At 39.5% G+C, this 23,495-nt stretch overlaps 1 protein-coding gene across 2 annotated transcripts in view; it reads right to left on the bottom strand.

Moving 5' to 3' along the window:
• LOC145508724 (uncharacterized) overlaps window positions 1–23,495 on the bottom strand; it is an 885,448-nt gene that overhangs the window by 692,477 nt on the left and 169,476 nt on the right. The window contains exon 5 of one of the 2 annotated variants that reach the window (XR_014055558.1): window positions 13,622–13,691. The exons of the other annotated variant lie outside the window; for it this stretch is intronic. The gene's annotated coding sequence lies outside the window, so the exon portion shown is untranslated. The remainder of the gene's footprint in view (window positions 1–13,621; window positions 13,692–23,495) is intronic. 2 annotated transcript variants of the gene reach the window in all.

Below are 23,495 nucleotides of genomic sequence, written 5' to 3'. Positions count from 1 at the left end.
AATCTAAAGGGAAAAACAACACAACTCAGATACACTGGACTGAAGTTGTCTAATACTGAAGAGATCTGTGTTTTGAGGAGGCAGCTCTCATCCATCCACTCCACCTCATCCTTTGCCCACTCTCTTCCTATACTGAACATGATTTTGGTTCAGATTACATTTCTCACACTTAACTCAAGACCCACTTTGTGTGTGTGTGTTCGTGTGTGTGTGTGATCGTTGTCATCCAGCATGAACTTCAATTTGGGAGGAATCCCTCACTTCCTTGGTAGCCATGTATAATACGACTGTCGGGTATCTTTGGTCTGCTCCACAATTGCTCAGTTATCCTTCTAAACAGAGGCCTCACTATTTTTCTTCTGCTATTTTTGGCTGCCATTTGATTCTGAAAACACATAATAGAAAACATAGATTTTTCATTCCTACCTACTTAAGCTTCTCTAAACAGAACATAGAGCATAGCCCCTCTGCCTCAGGCCACCATGTATTTGTATTCCTGGGGAATCTACTGGACTTCTGAATTCTGAGTCCTTGTTGCCAATACGGAGTTTCTCTCCACATGCCATCTGTGTGAAAACAACAGTGCTTTCCCTGCCACAATTTCATCATAGGAACTTCATCCAAACACCCTAAAGAAAGGCTTAAAGATGTTCAGGAAAATACACAATAATCCTTGGCTGACTAATTTAATATCCTTTGGAGACATTCAGTAGCGCACTAAGCTGCTGGAAGCCATAACTTCTACTTTTATTCTGGAAGCTATAACCTCCACTTGCAAATTTTGCAAGTACTGTTATTTACCCAATATTTCCTTTAAATAAGACTACTTTTTCATATAAATGAACTTGGAGTTGATTTCCCCCTAATACACTCCAAAGTATATGTACAATCATTAAAGTGATATTCAACTATAGATTAAATAAAATCACCACATTCCTCAAAACACTGGACTGCATGACCCTTTCAACTCTAAGCTCAAATAGTCTTCAAAATATATTAGCTTTTTCAAAACTGCATTCATTCCAGAGGTCTGAGTCTATTTTTCCCATTTATTTCAAGGTCTTGCTCATGTCCTTTTCTTCCTCCCTGAAACGTTCTCTTATTCTCTGTATTGACAAATTCCCAAGGGTAAAATACTCAGTTTCCTTTAGAATAAAAAATAATAACCTTTATTGAACACTAACTATACCTTATACCAAGTACTTTGCATGAAACCTAGATGTTAAATTTTTAAAAAGCAAAATATAAGGGAACATTTATATTAGCTCAGCCTCGTTGGTTTCTTTAATTCCCACATCTGGTTCCTTTTTGCTCTTGGTCACATAATTACAAAAAATGATGTTTCATTACTTAATGCTCTAAATGAGATGGCAGTGGAGATCCTTATTTTGGAAAAATAACAACCCCATATTGCCAAAAGCTAGCCTTGTGGTAGCCTTATAATAAAAAAGGAAAAAGTCTTCAGCTTAGCCTTTCCAGAATGAAATTAATTGTGAGAATTCAACTCTTTCTAAGTCTCTGGGTGCTCATGCCTTTCTCCCTGAGAGACAGTTATAAATGATTTTGCACTTTCTGTGCTGAGTAATGTGGGCAAAAATTTACAGCCTGGAGATGGGGTAGAACACTGCAATATGGCTTAAACGTCCTACTCCGGGGACTCTCTCAGGGCTACCTGGTCTGGCTCCTTCTGCTCCATGAATCATTAACAGTCCCTGTGTCCCTTATTTCTTAGCTTTGACCACCCAACTGAGCTTTACGTTGTTATTCTTACATGCCTATACCACTGAGAGGCTATTGAAATTGCCTACATAAGTGTCTCTTCAGCCAAACAGGGCTGAAATCTTACTTACCTCTCTCTCTGAAGCACTGTCTTCCCACATCGCAGCTAATAAGATATTCATTTTGAGTTTGTTAATTCAAGAGACACTATCAGCTCCTGTTGTGTTCTGTACATTATATGAGACAATGGGGGGGACATATCAGTGAATATCTAACTTTAATAAGCTAAAATGCAGAACCAAATAGTTAAAATAGACCATAGGCCAAGCTCCCTCCACAGCCTTCAAGCACTGAAATGCTAGTATCCTGAAGGCAGAAATTGTGTTTTACATATTATACATTCCAAGCACCTAAAAATGTGCCCAGCTATGATAGCAGTTAATAAAATGTATTTTGAATGAATAGAAAGATGCTGTGGTAATTCACTCAAAGGAAGTCATTTTGGCTAGGGATATCAGAGGAGGTTTCTTGGAAGGAATAGCAATTGAAGTAAACTTGAAGGAGAGATAGAGAATAAAATTTGTGAAATATCTCTTTGCTAATAAAAGTAATATACATAGCAACGAAAATCATCAACAAAACGAAAAGGCAACATACTGAATGGAACAAACTATTTGTACATGATATATTTGATAAGGAATTAATATCCAAAATATATAAAGAATTCATACAACTCAATAGCCAAAAACTCCAAATAATCAGATTTTAAAATGGGAGCAGGGCATGTTTCAGGATGGAAGGAAAGGCCAAAGCTTGCCGACGTGCACGTTTGGATGTGGGGTCATTGTGGAGGTCTGGGGCTCCTGGGATCCTTGGTCTGGGTGAGCGGTGACGTCCATCTCTCCAGCCTCTTACAACTCAAAGTGTGGTCCTGGGACCAACAGCATCAGCACCAGCTGGGCCTCACCCAAACCTGCTGAGGGGGAATCTGCATTTTAACAGGATTTCCCTGAGTGACTGGTGTGCCCATTGGAGCTGAAGAAGTTCAGCTCTAGATCTCCATCATCCACAGAAGCACTAATCAGTCACATGTCTCCTCCCAGCACCAAGCCTGACAGCTAAATGGAAGTTGCCCACAGGGGCGGGAAGGCAAACAGGAGGCTGGTCCTTGAACATGCCAAGATACACTCCAGAAGTCCAAGTCTAAGTAGCCCAAGAAGAAAAGTGGGCATAGACTAGTTCATGTAACTGATATGAACAGACTGGAAAGGACTTCAGGGACACTGGACCGAGAAACACCAACAGTGTCTCTGGGGCTCTGCTCATCTCTGTGTTGGCCTCATTCCCTCATCCTGGACCTTAACGTGGGATATGAGGAAGGCTGACACCTCTAGGCTTGTATCACCTAGAGTAAATAAAGTGATCACTGATTTTAAATTTAAAAAATAAATAAAAATGGGAAGAAGATATAAAAAATATTTTTCCAGAAAAGACATACAGATGGCCAGCAGATACATAAAAATATGCTCAATGTCACTCACCATTTCAGAAACAGAAATCAAAAATCACAATGAGATATCATCTCACACCTGCTAGAATGGCTGTTATCAAAAAGACAAGTAAGAAGTATTGGTAAAGACATGGGAAAAGAAAACCCTTGCGTACTGTTGGTGGGAATATAAATTAATGCTGCCACTAATTAGAAAACAGTGTGGAGGTGCCTTAAAAAATTATAAATATAACTCCTAGGTATTTATCCAAAGGGAAAAAAAAAAAAAACAAGAGTTGACATGAGTTGAAAAGATATTTGCATCCCCATGTTCTTTGTAAGCGTTACTTACAATAGTCAAGATATGGAAACAATCTAAGTGTCGAGCAATAGAAAAGGAAAATGTGGTACACACACACACAAAATGAAACACTGTTCAGCCTTAAAAAGAAGAAAACCTTGCCATTTGCAACATGAATGGACCCTTAGGGCACAATGTTAAGTGAAACAAATCAGACAGAAAAAGACAAATACTATAGGACCTTACTTTTATGTGTAATCTAAAAAAGGGAAAAAACAAAATCATAGATACAGAGAACAGATGGTTGGCTGCCAGAGGCAAGAGGTTAGACAGTGAATGAAATGAGTAATGGGGTCAAAAGGTACAAACTCCCAGGTATAAAATAAATAAGTCATGGAGAAGTAATTCACAGCATGGTAATTACAGTTAATAATACTCTATTGTATATTTGACAGTTGCTAAAAGAGTAGATCTTGAAGTCTTAATCACACACACAAAAAATTTTTTATAACTAGGTATGGTGACAGATATTAACTAGACTTACAGTGGTGATTATTTCAAAATATATACAAATACTGAATTATTGTGTTGTACACCTAAAACTAATGTTATATATTCAGTTCAATTCAGTTCAGTCGATCAGTCGTGTCCAACTCTTTGCGACCCCATGGACTGCAGCATGCCAGGCTTCCCTGTCCATCACCAATTCCCAGAGCCTACTCAAATTCATGTCCATCGCATTGGCGATGCCATCCAAACATCTCATCCTATGTCATCCCCTTCTCCTCCCACCTTCAGTCTTTCCCAGCATCAAGGTCTTTTCAAATGAGTCAGTTATTTGCATCAGGTGGCCAAAGTATTGGAGTTTCAGCTTTAGCATCAGTCCTTCCAATGAATATTCAGGACTGATTTCCTTTAGGATGGACTGGATGGATCTCCTTGCAGTCCAAGGGACACTCAAGAGTCTTCTCCAACACCACTGTTCAAAAGCATCAATTCTTCGGTGCTCAGTTTTTTTATACTCCAACTCTCACATCTATATATGACTACTGGAAAAACCAAAGCTTTGACTAGGTGAACCTTTGCTGGCAAAGCAATGTCTCTGCTTTTTAATATGCTGTTCAGGTTGGTCATAGCTTTTCTTCCAAGGAGCAAGCATCTTTTAATTTCATGGCTGCAGTCACCATCTGCACTGATTTTGGAGTCTGAAAAAATAAAGTCTCTCACTGTTTCCACATCTATTTGCCATGAAGTGATGGAACTGGATGCCATGGTCTTAGTTTTCTGAATCTTGAGTTTTAAGCCAACTTTTTCACTCTCCTCTTTCACTTTCATCAAGAGGCTCTTTAGTTCTTCTTCACTTTCTGCCCTAAGGGTGGTGTCATCAGCATATCTGAGGTTATTGATATTTCTCCTGCCAATCTTGATTCCAGCTTGTACTTCATCCAGCCCGGATTTCGCATGATGTACTTTGCATATACGTTAAATAAGCAGGGTGACAATATACAGCCTTGATGTACTCCTTTCCCTATTTGGAACCAGTCTGTTGTTCCATGTAAAGTTCTAACTGTTGCCTCTTGACCTGCATACAGATTTCTCAGGAGGCAGGTCAGGTGGTCTGGTATTCCCATCTCTTTAAGAATTTTCCAGTTTGTTGTGATCCATACAGTCAAAAGGCTTTGGCATAGTCAACAAAGCAGAAGTAAATGTTTTTCTGGAACTCTTACTTTTTTGGTGACCCAGCAGATGTTGGCAATTTGATCTCTGGTTCCTCTGCTCTTTCTAAATTCAGCTTGAACATCTGGAAGTTCATGGATCACATACTGTTGAAGCCTGGCTTGGAGACTTTTGAGCATTACTTTGCTAGTGTGTGAGATGAGTGCAGTTGTGTGGTAGTTTGAACATTCTTTGGCATTGCCTTTCTTTGGGATTGGAATGAAAACTGACCTTTTCCGGTCCTGTGGCCACTGCTGAGTTTTCCAGATTTGCTGGCATATTGAGTGTGGCACTTTCACAGCATCATCTTTTAGGATTTGAAATAGCTCAGCTGGAATTCCATCACCTCCACTAGCTTTGTTCATAGTGATGTTTCCTAAGGCCAACTTGACTTCATATTCCAGGATATCTGGCTCTAGGTGAGTGGTCACACCACCGTGGTTATCTGGGACATGAAAATCTCTTTTGGATAGTTCTTCTGTGAATTCTTACCACCTCTTCTTAATATGTTCTGCTTCTGTTTGGTCCATACCATTTCTGTCCTTTATTGTGCTCATCTTTGCATGAAATGTTCTCTTGGTATCTCTAATTTTCTTGAAGAGATCTCTAGTCTTTCCCATTCTATTGTTTTCCTCTATTTCTTTGCATTGATCACTGAGGAAGGCTTTCTTATCTCTCCTTGCTATTCTTTGGAACTCTGCATTCAAATGGGTATATCTTTCCTTTTCTCCTTTGCCTTTAGCTTCTCTTCTTTTCTCAGCATTTGTAAGGCCTCCTCAGACAACCATTTTGCCTTTTTGCACTGGCAGCATCCAGGCCTGTGAGGTGGTAGGAAGGGGGGAAAGTTCTATAACTTCCCTGTCATCCTGCGGAAGAGTTATTTTTATTTTCCTCTTTTTGATTTAAAGAATATGGAAGGAACTGATGTAAATGTTTGATGGAAAGTGAAGTTGAAAACTGAACTGTCTTCCTCTTTCAGAAGAAAAGATTCAAATTACCATGAGGAAACTGGGAAACAATTCCAGCTTGAAGACTATGTTCTGCTATCTGGCCATTATTTTTAAAAAAAAAAACAAGCCTCTACAAATAATAAATTTAGGAGAGGGTATGGAGAAGAGGGAATCTTCCTACACTGTTGGTGGGAATGTAAATTGATGCAGCCTCTATTGAAAATAGTATGGAGGTTCCACAAAAAACTAAAAATACTTTATGTGGAATCTAAAATATGACACAAATGAACTTATCTATGAAATAGAAACAGACTTACAGACATAGAAAACGGGCTTATGGTTGCCAAGCAGGAGGGCAGGTTTGGAGAAGAGGAATTGGGAGTTTGGTATCAGTTCAGTTCAGTTCAGTCCCTCAGTCGTGTCCAACTCTTTGTGACCCCATGGACTGCAGCATAGCGGGCTACCCTGTCCATCACCAACTCCTGGAGCTTGCTCAAACTCATGTCCATTGAGTCGGTGATGCCATCCATCTCAGCCTCTGTCATCCCCTTCTCTTCCTGCCTTCAATCTTTCCTAGCATCACAGTCTTTTCCAATGAGTTTGGTATAGCAGATGCAAACTGTTATATGTAGGATGGATAAACAACAAGGTTCTACTGTACAGCACAGAGAATTATAATATATTCAATATCCTGTGCTAAACCAAAATGGAAAACAATATGAAAATATCTGAGTCATTTTGCTGTATAGCAGAAATTAACACAGTATTTTAAATCAACTATACTCCAAGAAAAAAATTTTAAGTGAAAAATGAAAGCGTATATTCTGTCATCTCCACCTCACCATGAGATTAACAAAATCTCAGGAAAGAGATCAGGATCCAGTTTCACTTTCTGGTAATTAGTAGCAGTCATTTGATATTATGCATATTAAGCAAACATTTGCACTATCCAGCATTATGGCAATTATCTATTTTATACTTCCATCTTTGAATACCCTAGTTTTATTGATTTGTAACATAAAAATCTAAACATGAACAACTTCCTTAGCCCCTGCTTCCAACCTCTGCCACATCTAAATCAATTCAATTTAAAACTACTGGACTTGCCACCACTCAAAAAAGACAGATTATAAGAGTCATGAAAAATTCATTGATGCTATATCAAGCAACTGGAAAACTAAAACTTCTCATACTAAGTATAAGCAAAATTTAAAAAAAAAAATTTAAAAAGAGCATGTCAAGTGTACAAATATGCTATAGCAAAATATTAGAGTGGAAGGTAGTATACAAAAGACAGTTGAAAGAACCCCATCTGGAAGAAAACATGCTCTATGACACAGGAAAATTCCCCACAAGTACTTCATGTGACTTAAAATTTTAAGAAGGCTTAAAATAAAATAAGACCTTAAATGCCAGATGATGAAAGTACAGAATGAGATTAAAGGTAATTGTATAGCTATGGAAACAAGAGTCAAGGTGCTATTATTATAAAACTGTTAAGTATAACAAATTAGAAACAAAAAGAGAGGCTAGACATCACTATAAAATTAATTACTGAAATGAAACAAAGGCTTAATGTAACCACAATGAATTAAAAAAAACAAAATCAAAACAAGACACAAAAATTACAAGTCAGTCAACATGCAGGACAAAGGTGCTCTAACTTGGGGATAACTGCTGCTGCTGCTGCTGCTGCTAAGTCGCTTCAGTCGTGTCCGACTCTGTGCGACCCCATCGACAGCAGCCCACCAGGCTCCTCCATCCCTGGTATCCCTGAAAAGATATTTAACCATTTAAAACACCATAAAACAAAAAATTATTCCTTAAATGAAAGAAGTAAATCTGTACACTGAAAAAAAAACACAATAGTAAAATAAAAATTGATGCATACATATTAAAACCCAGGTTTTTAAAAAATTTTATTTGAGTATAATTAATTTACAATATTGTGTTATTAATAGTTTCAGGTGTACAGCAAAGTGTATCTGTTAGACAAATACATATATCAACTCTTTTTTTATATTCTTTTCCCATATAGACCATTAAAGAGTACTGAGTAGAGTTCCCTGCATTATACAGTAGGTCCTTATTAGTTACCTATTTTATATATAGCAGTGTATATATGTCAATTCCAATCTAAATTTTAAAAGCTCAGGTATTAATGTATATGTGTATATGCATATATGTATAATATTATGTAAAATATATATAATACAACATGCAATGTTATGTAATATAGTGTACTCTCTACACTTTTTTCTTCTATAAGGCAAAAAAGTTAAGCTCATTTAACAGTTCTCTTCAGCAGCATCCATTCCCAGAAGTTAATACAGGGCTATATATAAAGTTCTAAAAAAAAAAATCATGACCAGAGAATACTATATCTTACCAACTCATTTCTTTAGCATAAAAGCAATTTTTTTTTAACATGGAAGAATTCAGGGAGTACAAAACCTGTATGTCCTTCTTAAAAAAAGATTAATGTAAAGTTAAATCCAGCCAATAAGACATGAATGGAGAATCCAGGCCAATGAAACTAATGCACCAACCAAAGTCAGCAGACACTTCAGAAAAGTCCACAGAGTTGTGAGGGAACTGAATTTAATACACACCTGTCAACTGACTGACTGACTTCACTTGGGTTAAGAACAAATGAGCAACCTTAGATGTTATCATTTGACTTGCCTCTGTAGCTGGCAAGATATTTGACTTGTCCCTTAGGAACACATGGCTCCATTCTGCTGTCAAAATTTTATTTCCCAAAAGACACAAAAAAGGCACACAGAATTGATTCCCCTGTAAGCTCTATTCTTTTCCACTCCCATGATATAACTCATCTAATTCATCTCTCCCTCAAACGGCCCTAATCTATATTTCTAAAATTTTCCTATAGATTACCATTATAAACAATTCAGTACTATAATTCAAGAGCTTCAAATATCTTCATATATTTTGATCCAATAAATTCTTTCCCAGAAATGAGTGTTCAAAAATCATTTGCGATATGGGCAGATGTATGCTTTTTATAGTATTTATAACTATATTTACAAAATTTTACAAGCAATATAAATGTCCCCAAAGAAATGATTAAATTATGGTATATACAAGGAATGTTGATATTTTGAAAATTGGCTGTGATAGCAGAACATGAATATAATAGAATAATATCTGGAAAAATGAGGATACAACAAATGAGGGTATACATATATATATGGTAAGGTTCAAAATGTGTTAAAAAATGTTTATGAAGATAAAAGATAATGGAAGGAAACACTCTGATTTCCCCTGGGTTGTGGTTTTAAAAACTAATTTTATTTTTAATAATTATTATGATGAAAAACTATATATTATCATATGTGAAACAGAACACCATTCCATGTTCGATGCATGTGACAAGGGCTCAGGGCCGGGGCAATGGGATGATCCAGAAGGATGGGATGGGGAGGGAGGTGGGTGGGAGGTCCAGGAAGGGGAACACATGTAAACCCATGGCTGATTCATGTCAATGTATGGCAAAAACTATTACAATATTGTAAAGTAATCAGCCCCCAACTAAAATAAATAAATTTATAAAAAAAAAAAAAAAAAAGAAAAACTCAAGGTGTATAGTAAAAACGAATTAGAGAAAAAATAGCGGCCTAAACTCCATTATTTCTATATATTATCATTAACATTAGATGAACACAATTTCATATATTTTATATGTATATGACTTTCTCTTTGTGTGTGTGTATATATAATGTGCATTACTCAATAAGAATGACTATAATATAGACCTACCTTTAAATGAAGTGTAATAAGTATAATCATACTTGAATTTAATAGAAAAAATGAATCAATTAGCAGAAACTATTAGACCATAGAAAACAGGTTTTTTTGCTCCAAGAAATGGTATCTCTTAAAATATCTTTCTTAATAGAGAAGGTATGAAAAATCATTTAGAAGCTATGATCCTATTTTTCAGCCACATTTTAGTTTTGGATAATGTCATTTCAGACTCTATGATAAAAATGCCACAATTCTTTATAAAAATGTCACAACTCTTATGCTTTATTCTCCTTTTCCACATTCAAGTTTTTTGTATTTTCATTATTTCACATTGTCAAGGTGTGTAGCATTTCTATTGTAATTCATAATTGCAACTTGTAGTTACTCAGTCTTCATTCTGTACTTACGTTTACCTGTCCTTTAAGCAGGGCTTTTCTATAGCTAATTCTCTTCTTTTGATTCATCATTTCATGGGCTAGATTTTTTCTTCCAACAAGCATTTACAAATCTTGATTCCTTTCCATTTTACATACTTGAGATAATGAGATTTGTTTGCATGTATACCAAAGGACAGCTTGATAGAATAATTGGCTTTATTTGAGCTGCAGCACTGTCATCTAAAGTGTAAGACTTGCTCTCTGCTCCCTAAAAACTTTGTCCACATCTAAACCTTTTCCCATATGAATTTCAGAATTTATCAAGTGAGACCTTAATTCTCTGGATTTTTCCTTCAAGGCTTGAGAAATGTGTTGGGTCCAGGGAGGGGACTGTATTTTAGGTTCTGCAAAATGCAGTAGCAACCAAGACAGACAAGGCACCTTCTCTCAAAGAGCATGCATGATGAATTAGAAAAGGAAAAGGACAAAAATAAAAAGCAAAGCACAGACTGGCAAGGTCTACCATAGGGGTGATACATGGCTATGTCATGAAGCAGGATCTAGAAACCTGGGATAAACTTACTGTTCATCCATGGGAAATACAACTTTCTCTGGACCTTAGTTTATCTCTAAATTGAACATGTTAAACTAGGTTATATCTGGGATCATTTCACTATTCCCCAAATTTCCTCCCATAATTTATTCACATGACTGTCTTCTGCCCATACAAATCCTATCCTGGTCTAATCCTACCTCTTTCTCAATAAGGCTTGGCAAACCACTTAAGCTTACCAATGTTCTCCATTCAGTGCAATAAATGATGTCAGTTCTACTTATTGTACACTTATCATGTCCTTCGTCTTCTCAATTAGCTAAAAGTTCCCAAAAGAAGAGACCAGATCCTAAGCTTTATATTCCCACAGCACTGAGCATATTGCCCAGCATTTCCAGGAAAGTACAACTTGAAGTCACAGAGACACGGCCTGAGTGGAGACACAGAGCAGCAATGCACATTGGTATCTTAGTCCTTGATGAGAAAACAGCTTCTATTCTTGCCTTTTTTTACAAACTATTCTACCACTCTAGGATATACAAGCTGGGGTATCACAACTTCTACCAAATGTTTATATTGCAAATATTAAAAGCACTATATTCTACCAATATCAAATACATTTAGAAGTTTTAAACCCTAGTCCCAGATTTCTGTGGCCTTCTCAGTTTCATTCCTTATAGAATAAGGAAATAAGAGCATAGATGATCTCTAAAGAGATGGTGAAAACTCAAGTTCCTAGGCAGTATACATGGATGAAACACTTGAGTTTTATTACAGTAACATCTTAATTATCTTTTACAACACAAATATTTGCTCTTTATTTACAAGAATAACCTATGTTCTCAAATTTTTCTTGAAACTAAAGGCCCTCTCAATCCGTCATTCATTTTCCCATTAGCATAAAGAAACATATATAATCAATATTGTTTTAACTCTACTACAAAAAAGAACATGCAAAATGATGAATGCCACTGCCACTCAACCTCAGTCCACACTGAAGGCTGAGGCCCCATCTAACCCATCTCAAAAGGAGTAGCTGCTTCTTATTTCCAGTGAAATACTTCCTGTTCTATTTGTTTTGTTTTGCTCCTGCAAGAGAGGCTGGAAATCTGTATTTTTGTGTAGACTCTCCCAATTAAGAAATATTAGCAATTGATTTAAACAAAACAAAACTGTCTATGAATATGTGGCCCACAGACTGAAAGTCTAAAATTTCTTCAACTCTTACACATAATGAATTTCTCTACTCAAGGTAGGGTTGGAGAGTAAGCTCTATGCAGGGTTATTCTGCTCTCAGTGGTACTGAAATTTCTATTCCTACTCAGCGCTGCACTGGAGACATGACCCTATCTGATCTTTCGCTGGGGAAATGTGCTGTATGCTTTAATTTAATAGTGGGATTCCAAAGTTATCTGTGTGGGTTGCACCCTTCTCAGCAGATTGTGCCTTTGAATTTTATTATGTAAATAGAATGCACTTAAACTTCTTATTTTTAATGGCGACAGACACCCTAGTGGTCTCAGTGTTCACAGAGACATGTAAAGAGAGCTATTTCTCCCCAGCCAGATTAGAAAATCTCATAATTTATGGGGCATTGAGCAGATAATTCAGAAGAGTCTTGTCTCAGTAGAGAGAATAAAAAGCCCTAGAATAAAAATTACTCAGGTCTCATTAAACAAACCTTAAAAGTAAGACTTGAAAGAATCAACTGTTTCTAAGTAACTTAATTGCCTTCCAAAATAAAGCTCAAGGATATTTATAGGAATAGAAAAGTATTCAGCACCTAACAAAATAAAACTTATAGCCTCCAATATCGAATCAAAAATTACCAGGAAGGTCAATAAACAGGAAAACACGACCTATAACAAGCAGGAAAATCAACTAATCAAAACCAACCCAATACTGACATGCATGTTAGAATCAGTAGACCAGAGTGCTAAAACATTGCAACTATGTTTCATATGTGCACAAAGCTAGAGGAAGAATTACAGATGTTAAAATTAGTGATGTGAAAGAAAAATTTTAAAGACCAAGATCAAACTTCTAGAACTGAAAACTGTAATGGCTGAGATGAACCAGACTCATTAGGCTTTACAGAAGAAAACATTGGTAAACTTGTATATCAATAGAAACTATACAAAATGAAACAGAGAAAAAAGATTTAAAACAAAAGAAAAGTTCAAGTAGTCTAACATCCATGTACTAAGGTGTTCCTGAAAGGGGGATCAGGCGGGGGAGAGGGAGACAAACAATTTTTTTTAAATAGCCAAAATGTATCTATATCTTATGAAAACTATAAATCCATCATATTAGTTTACAAAGGCTGCTATAAGAAGTACCGTAAACTGAGTGGCTTAAACTACAATAAAATAAAATAGATGCAAAGCAAATAAAGCTCTAGTGGATCAACAAATTTAAAGTAATAGGGAAAAAATGGTCAATGTAGAATGTTATGCTCACCAAAAATATCTTTTAAAACTAAAGATGAAGACTTCCAGACTTACAAAACCTGAGAACAATTACCATCAACAGACCTGCCTTACAAGACGTGTTAAAAGAAATCCTTCAAAGAGAAGGAAACGGGAGTGAATACAAATACAGATCCACACAAAAAAACAAAATCATTGGAAGTGGTGACAATGTGGGTAAACATACAAGATTTTTTTTATTATTTCAATCTCTTTAAAAGACAACTGACTTTCAAACAAAAATAATCATGGAGCTTATAACAAGAAAAAAGTAACATACCTGACAACATTAGCACAAACTCTGAGAGGAGAGAAATGGATGCAACACTGTTGTAAAGTTCTTACACCATCTGTGAAGTAAAACAATGTCACTTAAAGCAGACTGTAATAAGTTACAGTTCCACACATATGTGAAAGCTAGAACAACACAAATGAACTATATACAAAACAGAAAAACTCAGACATAGAGAACAGACTTGTGATTGCCCAAGGGGAGGGCTGTAACAGAGAGAAGGATTGGGAGTTTGCTATTAGCACCTGCAAACGAGGATATATATAGGATGAATAAACAACAGGTATATAGCACAGGGAACTATATTCAATATCTTTTGATAAACCATAATGGAAAAGAATGTATATATATAGATATATAACTGAATCACTTTGCTATACAGCAGAAATTAACACAACATTGTAAACCAACTATTCTTCAATAAAATTTTTAAAAATAAATAAAAAGGGGCATAAAGAAACTTTCTGGGTGATACATATGTTCATTATCTTGACTGAGGTGATGGTTTACAGATGCATACATATGGAAAGGTATATCAAGTTATACACTTTAAATGTATAAATGTAGTGTATTTTATGTAGTTTATTTTTAAATGCAGCTTATTTTATGTTACGGAGAAGGCAATAGCACCCCACTCCAGTACTCTTGCCTGCAAAATCCCATGGACGGAGGAGACTGGTAGGCTGCAGTCCATGGGGTCGCTAAGAGTCGGACATGACTGAGCGACTTCACTTTCACTTTTCACTTTCATGCATTAGAGAAGGAAATGGCAACTCACTCCAGTGTTCTTGCCTGGAGAATCCCAGGGACGGCAGAGCCTGGTGGGCTGCTGTCTATGGGGTCACACAGAGTCAGACACGACTGAAGTGACTTAGCAGCATTTTATGTTAATTACACTTCAGGTTTTAAACAAAAGTGTCACCACAACAAATGTACTTATAACCTCAGGCCAGGACTTCCCTGGTGGTCCAGTGGTTAAGAATTTACCTTGCAATACATGGGACCCAGATTTGACCCCTGGTCCGGGAAGATCCCACACGATGTGGAGCAACTAAGCCCATGTACCACAACTACTGAGACCACTCTCTAGAGCTGGAGCTCCACAGCAAGAGAAGCCACAGCAATGAGAAGCTTGTGCACTGCAATAAAGAGTAGTCCCTGCTCGCCACAACTAGAGAAAGCCCACGTGAAGCAATAAAGACCCAGAACAGCCATAAATAAATAAATAATAATAAAAATCAATTATACCATAGTCTAGTAAGGGCCCATTCTAAACAGGATAAATGCTACATATTAAGATTGTTTAAAAAATGAGATATGGCAAGTTTGCAAAAGGCATACATCAAGTCTACACCAAAGCCAGGCTGGAAAACATCTAATCCAAACTCCATTTGGAGGACTGGATTGGTTTGGATATTTGCTATTGCCAATTCTTCTTAATAACATTAAGGCTTTCCAAAGCAGGTTTTGAATAAGACTAAATCTACAGGTGGTTAGTCAGCATCATGCAAAAGAAAAGAAGGAAGGAAGAAGGATCTGTAATAAAAGGATGGGAAACTTTCAAAATGCATTTTCTACTTCAGAACTTTCCCCACCTTTGCACACGCCAGTGTGTGTTTTAACTGTGAGATCATGAGGCCATGATGTGTATACAGTGGTTTTGAGAGTATTTAATCCTGGTGTCCTTGTTTTCAGAGAACTTTTTCCAGTAGTATCCCACTGAATATTGTAGGTGCATTCTTTGAGAGCATATCTAGCTCCTCCTTATCCTCTAAATCCTGGTAGCTCAGGTAGTAAAGAATCTGCCTGCAGTACGGGAGACCCAAGTTCTATTCCTGGGTTGGGAAGATCTCCTGGAGAAGGGAATGTCTACCCATTCCAGTATTCTTGCCTGGAGAATTCCGTGGACAGGGGAGCCTGGCAGTCTACACTTATGGAACCACAAAGCATCGGACACGACCACGACTGAATGTCTGACACTTTCACTTTGACTGACTAGATAGTTCTAAACGAGGAGAAATCTAAAGTGGACATAAAATGTGGGGAAATCATATGCATATAGGCTGTTCCCAATAGTTCAAAGCATGAGAAAACTGAACCCCAAAATAAATTGCTTTTGCATTTTTCATTGTTTCATTTTTCCAGGACACTCACATGAAAGATTCTTCTCACCATGATGACACTCCCCTTTATGAATACAGATAATCAATCAGCAGTTGGCTGTGCTCAAAACAGAGTGACAGACTCAGCATAGGGACAAAGAATGCCCATTAGAGGACAGAGAGAAAGGAGGGGGCTTGGGAATCACCCCTGTTAAGAGAGGTGATCCCCACCTCCAACAGTGACATCTCCAGGGGCCCCATTTATTACCATAACCTCCTACTTCAGACATGGAGTTCACGCATCTGGGTACCTCCATCCATTTTCCAGTTGACAAATGGCATCATAAATCTTCCTTTCACTTCTCAAAAGGGCCACAGCTGAGCTAGAGCATCCATCCCCCAGTCTCTCCCCGCCTCCTGCTTCTTCAACCTAGGCACCATTCTTCTGGAGCAATTAAGCAAAATCAAGCTGTTCTACCCAGCAGTAATAGCGCCTGACCTTCTCCTACAGGAGCCAGGGTCTCAGCCCCAGGAGACAAGCCAGCTGGGAAGACTGAACAATGCAGTGGGCAGAAGAAAGAACATGAATATTCAAGCATGGCCAGGGGCACTGAGAGTCACTCACCCCAAAGGGAAGCCTGACTGCTCCCTCCCACTGCATAAAGGGAACCAGCCAGAAAACTCTGAGCCCTTCTGACTCCCAGCAGTAACCAGACTGAACTCCAATACTCAGAGATTGCTCAGATTCAAGAATGGAGAGTAAGGAGCCTTACTGGTAGCCTTCTCCTGCCCCAATTCCTTTTCCCAGGGCCTCTCTGCACTGTCTGCACCATTTTGAGTCATCCCCTGATTCTATAAATTGAAAAATTCATGCTCTGAGAAGAGATTTCAGTCGAATATACATAATGGGTAATTGGTAAAAACCAGGGCTAGGACCTAACCCCTACTCCACTTCATTATACATTCCATTAGATGAACTAGAGGCTTCTAACTTAAGGGCCAAAGGACCTTCTGTACATCTAGGTAAACTTTAGAGATATATGCATACTTCTCAGAAGAGATGAATGAATTTGTATTTGTTACAAATTCAAGGGAGTAGAAAATGACAATTAAGCATCATTGACTGCTGGGACTCCCCTGGCAGTCCAGTGGTTAAGACGTCACCTTCCAATGTATGGGTTTGATCCCTGGTCGGAGAGCTAGGATTCCACATGCCTCACAGCCAAAAAAAACCAAAACACATAAAACAGGAGCAATATTATAACAAGTTCAATAAAGACTTAAAAATGTCCACATCAAAAGGAAACAAAACAAAAAAACCTTAAAAAAAAAAAAAAAAAGAATCATTGCCAGGGAACAATTCAGTTGAAAAGCAAAAGGAATGGCAGAAAGAAGTTAGACTCAAATATCAGATGCCAATTTCTGGGAGAGAGGAAAAACAAATAAAGGACAGTATTTGGGGGAGGGGACATTGGTAGGGCTGCCCTGAAATAACCTATGAGATGGGGAATATAGATTTTGCATTCTCCCATCTTCCCTTTTAGCTTGATATCCCTAATCTGGTCTTCCATATTCTCCAACCTTTTCTTCATTTATCCTCCATAATCATTTATATATCTGTGTCATATCTCATGCCCTCAGGCTTCAAGTTCTTTTGCAAATAAGTCCATATTAGTATATTAATAACGTGCTAAGGTTTTTCTTCACATGAGTCTTTACTGCCTTAAACAAGGGAAAAGTGATGGAATATTACTGGGGTAGTCTGGCTTAGGAGCCATTTGGGCAGCAAAAAAAAAACCCTTTTGCGGATGCTCACAGATGGAGTTAATTTCTGAAGTCAGAGAAAAGAGTGAAAACAGTGATTAATCAAAACTATTTGAAAAACCCTTAAATCTCTCAATAAGTATAATATAGTAAATGTTACCATTTATATCAACACTAGATAGGAATATGTATAGACAGCAATTGTGCTATAGGTAAAAGTTCAAATCTTTAGTCACTGGCACATCCCTTAATGTGGCAAAATGTTTAAGAGACACTGTAGAAATCAAGACCGACTGAGCGCCTGTCGGAGAAGGCAATGGCAACCCACTCCAGTACTCTTGCCTGGAAAATCCCATGGACAGAGGAGCCTGGTAGGCTACAGCCCATGGGGTCACTAAGAGTCGGAAACGACTGAGCCACTTCACTTTCACTTTTCTCTTTCATGCACTGCAGAAGGAAATGGCAACCCACTCCAATGTTCTTGCCTGGAGAATCCCAGGGACGGAGGAGCCTGGTGGGCTGCCGTCTATGGGGTCGCACAGAGTCAGACACGACCGAAGCGACTTAGCAGCAGCAGCAGAGCGCATGTCTCGTGCATCTCCCATCTCATAGGTACTCCGGAGCATTCCATCACAGGAGGGAATGGAAGGCAGGTTGCACCGGTCAACAATTTAAACTGCTGTTTTGTTGTTGCTGTTACTGTTGTTTTGGCTATATTGTTTTGTTTTGGCCAAGCGTGTTCCTGGGTTTGTAAGATGTACCTCTCATGCAATTCAATGTGGAGAGAGAGAATTGTAGGTTTCTGCCCACATAATCAATCACTGGCTCAAAGACTCACCTGTTTTGAAAAGTCCCCTTTATTAGCTGTCTCGTATGTGATCTTAGAAGAGAGAATTTGTCAGTTCTCTTTTGCTCTCTCATTTCTTAGGGAGGAGCATGAGTAAGGAAGTCATTAAGTCTGGATACATCTGGATTTGAGGAGTCTAAGTAAAAGAATGGGCATTGGCGGATAGTTAAAAGATGTGAGTTCACATCCTTGCTCCGCTAGTGACTCACTGGGAGGCCTCAGAACAGCCTTCCCCTTTCTACTTCCCAGGATCTTCACTTAGGCAAGGAGGCGATGAATGCTGAGAAACCCTAAATTTCTTGCTAGCTCTGAAATTCTGTGCCTCTGACCCAGTTTTGCCACTGGTTGGATATCCTTAGCCAACAGCATACCCTATCCGGGCTCAAATTTTGTCTCTTCCACTTCTAGCTGTGTGACCTCTGCCCTTACTTAACCTCTTTATGACTCAAGTCCCTCATCTGTAGAGGACAGAGTAAAGGTCCTGACTTCACAGAACTACATGAGATAATGCAAAGAAAGAACACAGCATCACATGCCCTTAGTGATGAATACACCGAAGCCAGTATTACAATAAAATGAGAGAGCTGGGCTAGCTGACCCACGAGTCTGCTTCAACCCCACTCTTCCCCAGGTCTATCGCTCGTTTTCTGGGCAGTCATGGATCAGCATCACTTCACTGAGAATCAATCATTCCTCAGACTGCTGTCCAGGGCAAGCAACTGCCTGTGCCAGAGGAAGCAAAGAAATGTTTGCCTTGGTGCAGAAAACTTTATTCAAGGGTTTAAGATGAGAATATTATCTAGCAGGTACAGCCCATTCACCAAGAACTGGAGGATGGGATTCTGGCCATTTTCCATCACAAAGTGGCACCTGGATAACTCATTCTGGCCTTGCCATTACCAGAAAGGATTCCCTCCTCCCTGCAAGGCCTCACAGGGGCACAAGTGAATCCCAAGTTGGGGAGGTGTGACATTTCTCTGATCCCAGCCTTCTCTATTAGCCACTTTACAGCTCTCTATGAAGAACAAGGTGTGGGATTTGCCATGTTTGTGATGTTATGCCAGATCTCTGTTTGGGATGTGCTTTGCTTGATCCTTGTGTCAACCCTGTGAGGGAGGCAGGGCAGCTAATATCGCCATCACAGAGGGCCCGGGGAGGTGACATGATTCACACAGGTCACAGAGCACATCAGTGCAACCTCAAGAAGGCAAGCCGCATTCTCTTCACTCCAAATTTAGTTCCTAGACGCTTATTTCATTTTCCCAGCCACCAAACATAAAGGGTTTTTGCCCTCTTCCTGCCACCACCCTTCAGTCCAAAATACCTCAGGGTCTCTATGGTGACTAAAAAATGCCTTAGTAACCCAAGTCATGGAGGTCACCTGTCATTGACATCCTCAGCTCTGGCCTGATCCCTGACCTCTGCCTCATTCTGAATCATACCAATTCTACCGGAATAAAGCCATGTCCAACCCCCACCTGCCTCCCAACTCATAAAAGAAAACGGCCTGAATGATCACACTTGCTGACCAGTTGTCTGGCTCCTGAAAGTTCACCCACCCTCTCTATTCTGCCTCGCTCCATTCCCAGCATGAGAGTCCAGAGGACCGCCTTAGCAGCCTCTGCATTGCGACGGTCCTCTTGCGGTCTCCCAAACTATGCATGACTGGGAGAAGACGAGCCGAACAGTCTCTTCTGTCTTCAACCAAGCAAGGGCTACAGGGCTGCCAGACAAAGCTAAGGGTTGCAGATCGGGGTGAGGGGACTCAACTCTCTGCTCAACCCCAACTGCAGCCCAGCAACCTCCATCTGTGACATTCCCATCGCCACGCAACCCACGTTTCCTCTCCAGCGCGCACATTCACGCTGACTCGGATTGGAGCTGGGGCTGTTCAATAGCTCTTGGTGAGATGGATGGAGATCCAGCCCCCTCCCCCTTCTCTGGATGGAAACTGGACTCTTGGCAGTGATGCTGCACTGGAAAAGCATCTGTGCTGCAGGAAACCCAAATTTACAGAGAGAAAATTGATTCAATGCAGAAAAGGTGTGCAGCATTAAATGAAACCCGTTCCCAGTTAAATGTGTGCAGCGGCAGGTTTGACGTCAACCACCTCAGCTTCCGCCTTCCGCGCAAGCTCTCCTCAATCCATCATGTCTTCTCCTCCCACCCAGGGACTTGCTGTCTTCATGTTGTCTTCCTCTCTCCTTATCAAAGACTGCGTTCAGAAAAGGCGTCTCCTATCTGTCCCTTCCAGCAAAGTGAGGATGTCAGTCACTGTCTCTTCTCCGCTATAAATATCCTCATGTCCAGCTTCATCTCTTGGTGAGGAATGGAAGGTGTTCATTCTTTGGGGCCGTAGAATAAGGTATGGATGAGTGACCAAGGGCTGGAGAAGGAAGTACAGAGTCGGGTGCGACCCCAAGTGAGATACTTCACTTCTCTGAGCCTCCACACTGTTGTCTCATGGGTGGCCAGGATAAGATCAGATACAGCTATCTCCTGGGGCTGTTTCATCAGAGGAGAGTTTGTTGACAAGAGTCAGTGATTAGAAACCTGGGCTTAAAGTCACTGGTCCCTGAATTTAAATCCTAGCTCTAGCTGTGTGACCTGCAGCAAGTTACCTACTCTCTCTGAGGCCCAGCTTGTCCATCTATAAAACCAGGGCAATTACACTTTAAATACTATACAGGGTTGCAAGAATGAAAAAACAAACAAACAATGGAACCTATATAATGTATTGGTTAAAAGCATGGACTTTGGCATCGGTTTATGTGAGTTCAAGCCCAGCTATACTCTTCACAAGCTGTGTGACATTGGCAAAGTCACTTAACCTCTCTGTGCTTCAGTTTTATCATCTGCAAAATGCTAATAATAACAGTACCTCCTGCAGTTGATAGTTATAAGGATTCAGTGATAATATTTAATATTTTAATATTATATTTAATATTCAGTGATTATCCTCATAACTATCAAGTTTTGGGGGGCTTCCCTGTTAGCTCAGACAGTAAAGAATCTGCCTGCAATGCAGGAGACCCAGGTTCAACCCCTGGGTCAGGAAGATCCCCTGGAGAAGGGAATGGCAAACCACTTCAGTATTCTTTCCTGGAAAATCCCATGGACAGAGGAGCCTGGCGGGGTACAGTCCAAAGGGTCGCAAAGAATCAGACATGACTGAGCGACTAACACACATGCATACAAAGTATTTACAAGAGTATCTCACTGGCACTGGCACAGAATAAGCCTTAATAAGTATTAGCTGCTATTAGTGTGGTTATGAAAAGCATTGGCTACTATTACTATTATTTAAGTAAAGCCCTTGGTACCATTCCGGATACATATAAGTACTCAATAAAGGATGGTTATTACTATAGAGTCCAAATATATAATAGTGTCATCTTATAGTGTTACCTTTATAATGGTGACTCCCTTTGACACCCCACCATGTAAGGATGACTCCGGTCCTTAAAAACCAAGTGACAGGATTGGTACCGACACAGACAGGATTTTCAATGACTTGCAAGGCAATGCTTGTCATTGAAAGAGGCAAGTGAGTGGAATAAGTCTGTTGCCCAATGTGCTCAGGATAGAAGGAAGGGAGGGGTGTGAAAAGAGAGTAAGAGAAGCAGCTTTGATCTCACACATAGATTCTGCAGCTGGCATGACCCTCTGCCTGCACCTACTTACCAGTGTGACAAAGCTCGCAACAGCCTTGCCAAACTTGCTGACCAAAAATACATTTCTATACAATGATGGAAAATGCCCCTCCATGTCACAGAATCAGAATTTCGTGGATTCTATCCAATTTCCTTACTTACACATGAGGCAGTTGAGGCCCAGAGAGGGAAAGGAACTTACCTAAGGTCACACAGCTGATGAGGGGCAGTCAGGACTATAAGCAGGATTTCCCAACCCAAGTCCAAGGTCATATCCCACCAGGCTAGGCACTTATCGATGGTAATTGTGGCACAGGGAAGTGACCCTCAGCCCTAAAACAAGTCCTCTTACTGGGAAATGCACAGGAAAATGGTGTTGGGAATACCTAGGTGTGCACTCTTGCCTTCATCTGGGTGAGAGATGTTTACCTGCCCATTATCCTCTCTGCTGTCCTTCTTCAGCTTCAATGCCCAAGTGCTTTGTAGACACACCCTAAAGCCTGTCCAGCCCACTGAATTATACAGTGTCTCTTTGCCATGCTTCCCTGAGGGGCCCCAGATGTTCATGCCATTGGTATAATTGCTGCAGGGCTCACCCGGAAAGGGAGGAAGTTTCAGACACAGTTGAAAGCAAAAGAGAAAGGTTACTCCATGGCGATCTTACATGATCTATCCCCATATTTATGATGCCTGCCTTAGCTTCTTCTTATTGGCCAGATGGTCCTGGAGTTTACATATTTCTAGCCAGTAAAATGCAAAAAGGAAGTAGCTATAACTGCTGCTGCTGCTGGGCCTCTTACAGGCTTTTCTGCAGATGATGTTGGGGAAAGCAGCTTAAAATGTTCTGCAGAGATGAGAGTCAAAACATCCACGTTAGATTGACAGGTGACACTGCCCAGTCTCTACCAACTCCATCTCTAGAGCTGAATCACTAACCCATCCTTAAGCTATACTATATATGCCAAAGAGGTATGTGGTAAATCCTCTCTGGTCCTTATGTTATGAATGCAGATAAAATCTCATCATTGAACAAGCTGTTGCCAAACATCATTACACAGGATTCCATGAGGGTTACAGAGACAAAATGAAATGTAGTTTGTTCTTTCAAAGAGCGAAGTGTTTGGTGGGGGAAGCGTGATATGTACTTATTAAAAATCAGACAGAGCTCTAAAATATGTCTTCTTATTACAGTCTTTGTCAACTTCCCACTAAAATATTCAGATTACAGAAGAAAACACATAAAAATTCATAATAAAAAAAAACCCAGAATGTGGTAGGAATGTTTACTAATCATGAGGCAGCTGATATTGCTAGAGAAAAATTTGGCAAAGTCTTGCCTCAATATGCCAGGCTTCATCTCTTAAAGCCCTAAAACATGTCTCCTCACTGTCTGCCTAATTCAGAGACTCAAGCAGATCACCAAACAGCCATGTCAATATTACATGGACGCTGCCTTTTGAGGAGGCTGTAGCACGGTGTTTGGTACATGTGCACAC

The sequence above is a fragment of the Giraffa tippelskirchi genome, chromosome 6, assembly GCF_054371585.1.
Source record: "Giraffa tippelskirchi isolate mGirTip1 chromosome 6, T2T-mGirTip1v1.2.pri, whole genome shotgun sequence".
NCBI lineage: Eukaryota > Metazoa > Chordata > Mammalia > Artiodactyla > Giraffidae > Giraffa > Giraffa tippelskirchi.
The sequence above is the reverse complement of the archived record's forward strand: the minus strand, read 5'-3'. Positions and strand labels throughout refer to the sequence as shown.